Source organism: Arachis hypogaea, chromosome 15 (genome assembly GCF_003086295.3).
Source record: "Arachis hypogaea cultivar Tifrunner chromosome 15, arahy.Tifrunner.gnm2.J5K5, whole genome shotgun sequence".
NCBI classification, from domain to species: Eukaryota; Viridiplantae; Streptophyta; class Magnoliopsida; order Fabales; family Fabaceae; genus Arachis; species Arachis hypogaea.
Window position 1 is genome coordinate 97,175,893 of NC_092050.1, and position 7,009 is coordinate 97,182,901.

Here is a 7,009-nt window from a genome sequence, read left to right on the forward strand (position 1 = left end):
GACACAAGACCAAATTTATGAGTGCATGAAGGTTAAAATTGGAGCTATGAAACACGGTCCAAGTGAGAGCTATATATAGCAAATATGGATGGAGTTTGGATGGTCGGGATGCTATGTGAATGGGTGAGGATGAGTGGTATGCATGTAAAGTTGAATGAAGACAAAGTTTGCCTCTTCCTTGAGCATGTGGCTCGGTCATTTAGGTATGGTGCACCTCCCAAGCAGTGTGCAGATTTATATTCCCTAAGAAATAGATTTCAAACCATGGGACCCACTTCTTGCCTTTATATCAACCGTACCCTTCATTAATTTTTCTCTTTCATCCATTTATTCCTCTGCATCCCTATCCATCACAAAAAGGAAAGAAATACGAATAAAAAAGGTGGCGGCAAACACATGACCTGCTGTAATTAAATTTAAAACTAAAGACTTGACTAGTGTGTCTCATGGGTATTCAATCAGCCGTGACTCCTTGTGTGCATTTCTCTTGAAATTCTTGCTTTTTCACCAAGGATTGTTTCAGGGGCTCTGTTTCCGGTTCACTGTGGCTTTCCTCCAAGCACATGTTGCTGTGATTATCCTTTGGCTCTTTAGGTTCTGGCTCAGATTCATATGTAGGTTTGAAAACATGAAAGGTGAGATGTTCATCATGTATTCTTAGTATTAACTCTCCTTGTTCCACATCTATGAGTGCTCTAGCAGTGGCTAGAAACGGTCTCCCCAGAATGATGGGATGGAGGTAACTTTCTTCCATGTCTAGAACAAAAAAGTCAGTGGGGAGAAAGTAATTTCCCACTTTGACCAATTCGTTCTCAACTACTCCCTCAGCTTGCTTTTGAGTCTTATCAGCCAATTGGATGATTGCATCCGTGGATCTCTGCTCATTAATTTGCAACCTCTTCATGAGAGACAGAGGCATCACATTTATGCTAGTTCCTAGATCACAGAATCCTCTGTCAATCCTTGTATCTCCTATGGCACAGGGGATATGAAAGCTCCCCGGATCTTTTTTCTTCAGAGGTAAGTCCTTCTTGATGAGGGCACTAGATTCCTTATTCATTATCATTGTTTGTCTCCCTTTCAAAGTTCCTTTCTTGGTCAGCAGGTCTTTTATGCACTTGATGTATGTAGGCATCTGTTGGAGAGTTTTGATGAAGGGGATGTTGACACTAAGGGATGCAAACATGTCTAGAATTCTTGAGTATGACTTTTCTTTCTCACCTCCCCTGAGTCTCTGAGGAAATGGTGCCCTTGGCACATAAGGTTTTAGCATTTCCTTTCTTGTTGGTTCTTTCCCCTATACAGGTCCAATTCCTTGTTCCTTTCCCTCCAAGTTTCCCTGGAAACTTTCTTGGCTGTGCTCTATTGGCTTGCTGGTATCTTCTTCCAGGATTTCTTCATTCACAAGAGTAACTGCCTTACACTCTTCCCATCTCACCTTCTTCATTTTCCCTCTTGGATTTTTCTCAGTGTCACTTGGGAAACTATCAGTGGACTTTGGAATCTGCTGTGAAAGGTGTCCTACTTGAGATTTGAGGTTCTTAATAATCTCTCCTCGGATTTTCATACTATCGGTCACTTCTTCCTTGAAATTCCTATTGTCCTGGACTTCCTTGCAAAGGTTGGTGAGCATAGCTTCAATCTTGGATAGTTTGTCCTCTGATGGTGGAGTGAGAATTGAGTGTTGAGGCTGATTGGTTTTGGCTTGATATGGTGGCTGAGAAGAATTGTTGTATGGATGTCGATGTGATATTGGATTGGATTGTTGGTAGGTGTATTGGTTGGGATTATGGGGTTTGTAGTCTTGAGCTTGGTTTTGTTGGTTTTCCCACCCAAATTTTGGGTGGTTCTTCCAACCAGGGTTATAAGTTTTAGAATATGGATCATGAGCTTGCCTAGATAAATTTCCAAGGTAATTGACTTCCTACCAGTTAACTCCTTCCTCTGTGTCCAACTCTCCTTGAGGTGATGGTTGAGTGTGGATGGCTGCAACCTGATTCTTCTCGATTTCCTTGGTCAAATCAGCTAGTTGCTTGGTGATCATCTTATTTTGGGCTAGGATTGCATCCATATGGTTTAATTCCATGACCCCCCCATTGTTACTTCTGTCTGAGGCATAAAAATACTCATTCTCAACCACTGTTTCTATGACATCAATGGCTTCTTCAATGGTCTTCTTCTTGTTCAGAGAGCCTCCAAATGAGTGGTCTACAGCCTTTTTTGATTCATAGAAAAGCCCTTCATAAAAGATATGCAATTGCACCCACTCATTAAACATCTCGAGTGGATATTTCCTTGTCAAATCTTTGAATCTCTCCCAGGCTTCATACAAAGTTTCACCATCCTGCTGTCTAAATGTCTGCACCTCAATTCTCAGTCTATTCACTCTTTAAGGAGGGTAGAACCTTGCTAAGAATCTATTCACCATATCCTCCCAGGTTGTCAAGCTTTCTTTGGGAAATGATTCTAACCATTTGGATGCTTTATGCCTCAAAGAAAATGGAAACAATAGAAATCTATAGGTGTTAGGATGAACACCATTAGATTTAACTGTATCACAAATCCTTGCGAATGTAGTGAGATGCTAATTAGGGTCTTCTTGGGAACTTCCTCCGAAAGAACAATTGTTTTGCACAAGTGTGATGAGTTGAGGCTTCAATTCGAAGTTATTAGCATGGATGGTTGGCTTTTGAATGCTGCTACCACAATTTTCTGGGTTTGGATTGATGTAAGAGCCTAAGACTCTCCTCTCTTGTCCAGCAGGATTGGTTGCACCTCCTCTGGCATGATTTTTCACCTCTCCTTCATGGTGGTTTTCCATATCATCCTCCATGTTTATATCCAAGTTCTCCTCTTCTTCTTCAGCACCAATGGTCTTCTTTCCTCTTGCTTCCCTCCTTAATCTCAGGAAGGTTCTTTCTGGTTCACTATCAAAAGAGGTTGAAACCCCTCTTCTACCTGTCATACAAGTACCAAAACAGGCAGCAACCAGCAAGGGAAGATTTCATAGTTAATGAAAAAGTGTGTTTAGAGCAATTGAGGCAATTAATCAAACAGTTAATGAGTCAGTGGATAAGTTTTGCAGGAAAGTAAGGAAATAAAGAAAAATAAAGAGAAACAACTAAAATTGTAGAAAGTAAATGTAACAGCAGAAATTGAAGTTGAATTAATCAAAAGAAAAGAAAAGTGCTCAATCTAGTTATCCTCCAATTTAGTAATTGTCAATACAAAACCAATCCCCGGCAACGGCGCCATAAACTTGATGTCCTGAAAACTGTCTCTCAACAATTTCCTACCGGCAAGTGCACCGGATTGTCGTCAAGTAAAAACTCACTGTAGAGTGAGATCGAATCCTATAGGGATTGGTTGGTTGATCAATGTTAATTGGAGAATTGTTCTAGTTGAACGAAATTAGAGTTAAATTGGTGTTGTAGAATGTAAATTGGCGGGAACTTAAATTGCAAGAAACTAAAGGAACAGAAATTAAATTGCAGAATCTAAAGAACAGAAATATAAATTACAGGAAATTAAATGGCAGAAGCTTAAATTGCAAGGAATTAAATGGGAATGGGTATTGAGCATGAAATTAAAGAAGCAGAATGTAAACAGAATGGGTAAGATCAGAATAGGGGGTTCATTGGGTTTTAGGAGATATTGAACTCTCCGGATCAATTCATTTTCATCTCTTCCTCAATCAATGCATTCATTGACTTTGCTTGACAATCTTAGATGATTGGATCCCAATGTCTTGGCTCTCCAATCTCTCTAAGCATGAACAATTGTCTAATGTCTTGATTTAATTGCTCATGGGAAGAGATGAAGTTCGGTCACTGATTAGACCACACAAATTCATAGATCAAAGTATTGGTAGGATTAAATGTCACAATATCCATCCAACCCCCAATCTAATCCAATGTAAGAAAGCAATTCTACCATGAATTCCTCATCCCTCTCTCAAGGATCAGAGGAATTCCAATTATGGATAGCTTCTCTGTCAAGACAACTGATACGTACTTCAAATGTTCGTGATATGAAGAGTTCAAATGTTATTTAGAAGATATTATTTTACATTTTTAGAATGTTTTAATTTAATTTAATGTATTTTGATTTTGTTTATTTAATTACTAGATTGGGCCTTATGTTTATGGGCTTTAGAGTTTTCTTTGTTTTAACCTAATAAGAGGTTATAAATACCTCTTTAGCTATTGTAGTCGTAGCATAGAATTTTTAGAGGTTTGAAAACCCCTTTTTGGTTTCGTGATGAAACCATGGTGTGGACAATTGAGGTTGAGGAGTCCCTCTCTTGTTACATCGGAAAATTGAGTAGAAGGTTGAGGAGTCCCTTCGATTCAATTTCCAAACTATGGCCCTTTATTGTTGCATAAAAAAATTGGGTAGAAAGTAAAGTGATTCTCTTTGTATTCAATTTCAACCTATCTTTTTTGTTTTTATTTCAATTTCAATGTATCTTTTTTATTCAATTTCAATTCCTGTCTTGTTTATCTTTTTATTTCCGAATCATTTGGTATCAGAGCTCAGGTATTAGATTAATTCTTATTAATCTATATTTGTTCTTCTTTTATCATAAAAAAAAGAGTTCAGTGTCTGCCGCGTCTTTCTTTGTGTTCTTGTCTTCGTTTGCGTTTCATTATTGTTAAAAAAAAGCATAAAGTGAAATTAAAAAAAAAAGGATGAAAAAAAACAAAAAAAAAAAGAAATGATCTTCCTTGTAATTATTGTCCTTTTCATATATTATTTTTTTCCACCTATAAGATTCGAGGACGAATCTTTTTTGAAGAGGAGGAGAATGATACGTGCTTTAAATGTTCGTGATATGAAGAGTTCAAGTGTTATTTAGAAGATATTAATTTATATTTTTAGAATATTTTAATTTAATGTATTTTGATTTTATTTATTTAATTACTAGATTGGGCCTTATGTTTATGGGCTTTAGGGTTTTTCTTCGTTTTAACCTAATAAGAGGTTATAAATACCTCCTTAGCTATTGTAGTCGTAGTATAGAATGCTTTAGAGGTTCCAAACCCCTTTTTGGTTTCGTGATGAAACCATGGTGTGGACAATTGAGGTTGAGGAGTCCCTCTTTTTTTACATCGGGAATTGGGTAGAAGGTTGAGGAGTCTGTTCGATCCAATTCCCAAACTATGAAGTTGACAAGTTAGGTTGAGGAGTACCTTTCTTGTTGCGTCAAGAAATTGGGTAGAAAGTAGAGTGAATATCTTTGTACTCAATTTCAATCTATCCTTTTTATTTTTATTTCAATTCCAATGTATTCTTTTTATTCAGTTTGAATCTTTATCTTTTTGTTTATCCTTTTATTTCTTTATCATTTGGTATCAGAGGTCAGGTATTAGATTAATTCATATTAATCTATATTGTTCTTCTTTTATCATAAAAAAAAGAATCCAGTATCTGTCGCGTCTTTCTTTTTGTTCTTGCGTTCTTGTTTTTGTTTGCGTTTCATTATTGTTTAAAAAAAAGCATAAAGTGAAAAAAAAGGAAGAAAAAAACAAAAAAAATATCTTCCTTGTAATTATTGTCCTTTTCATATATTAATTTTTTCCACCTACAAAATTCGAGGGCGAATCTTTTTTGAAGAGGAGGAGAATGATACGTGCTTCAAAATGTTCGTGCTATGAAGAGTTCAAGTATTATTTAGAAGATATTATTTTATACTTTTAGAATTTTTTAAGTTAATTTGATGTATTTTGATTTTGTTTATTTAATTACTAGATTGGCCCTTATATTTATGGGCTTTAGAGTTTTCTTTGTTTTAACCTAATAAGAGGTTATAAATACCTCCTTAGTTATTGTAGTCATAGCATAGAATTTTTAGAGGTTTGAAAACCCCTTTTTGGTTTCGTGATGAAACCATGGTGTGGATAATTGAGCTTGAGGAGTCCCTCTCTTGTTACATTGGGAAATTGAGTAGAAGGTTGAGGAGTCCCTTCGATTCAATTTCCAAACTATGTCCCTTTATTGTTGCGTCAAGAAATTGGGTAGAAAGTAGAGTGATTCTCTTTGTATTCAATTTCAACCTATCTTTTTTGTTTTTATTTCAATTTCAATGTATCTTTTTTATTCAATTTCAATTCCTGTCTTGTTTATCTTTTTATTTCCGTATCATTTGGTATCAGAGCTCAGGTATTAGATTAATTCTTATTAATCTATATTTGTTCTTCTTTTATCATAAAAAAGAGTCCAATATCTGTCGCGTCTTTCTTTTTGTTCTTGTTTTCATTTACGTTTAATTATTGTTTAAAAAAAAGAAGCATAAAGTAAAAAAAACAAAAAAAAGAAGAAAAAAAAGAAATTATCTTCCTTGTAATTATTGTCCTTTTCATATATTATTTTTTTTCCACCTACAAGATTCGAGGACGAATCTTTTTGAAGAGGAGAAGAATGATACGTGCTTCAAATGTTCGTGATATGAAGAGTTCAAATGTTATTTAGAAGATATTAGTTTCCATTTTTAAAATATTTTAATTTAATGTATTTTGATTTTGTTTATTTAATTATTAGATTGGGCCTTATAGGGTTTTCTTTGTTTTAACCTAATAAGAGGTTATAAATACCTCCTTAGCTATTGTAGTCGTAGAATAGAATTTTTAGAGGTTTAAAATCCCTTTTTTGGTTTCGTGATGAAACCATGGTGTAGACAGTTGAGGTTGAGGAGTCCCTCTCTTGTTACATCGGGGAATTGAGTAGAAGGTTGAGGAGTCCCTTCAATTCAATTCCCAAACTATGGCGTTGGCAAGTTAGGTTGAGGAGTCCCTTTCTTGTTGCGTCAAGAAATTGGGTAGAAAGTAGAGTGATTCTCTTTGTATTCAATTTCAATCTATCATTTTTATTTCTATTTCAATTCTAATGTATCTTTTCATTCAGTTTGAATATTTATCTTCTTGTTTATTTCTTATTTCTTTATCATTTGAGAAGTGTAGAAAGGAAATAAAATTTGGCAGAGTTTCAGTATCAGTCAATCTAGCCCCCC

General features: G+C 35.5%; 1 non-coding gene across 1 annotated transcript; it reads left to right on the forward strand.

Moving 5' to 3' along the window:
- Window positions 1-2,272: 2,272 nt before the first annotated feature.
- LOC112753937 (small nucleolar RNA R71) lies at window positions 2,273-2,380 on the forward strand. The gene has a single exon (XR_003178297.1). It is a non-coding gene; the product is annotated as a small nucleolar RNA R71 (small nucleolar RNA).
- The last annotated feature ends 4,629 nt before the right edge of the window (window positions 2,381-7,009 follow it).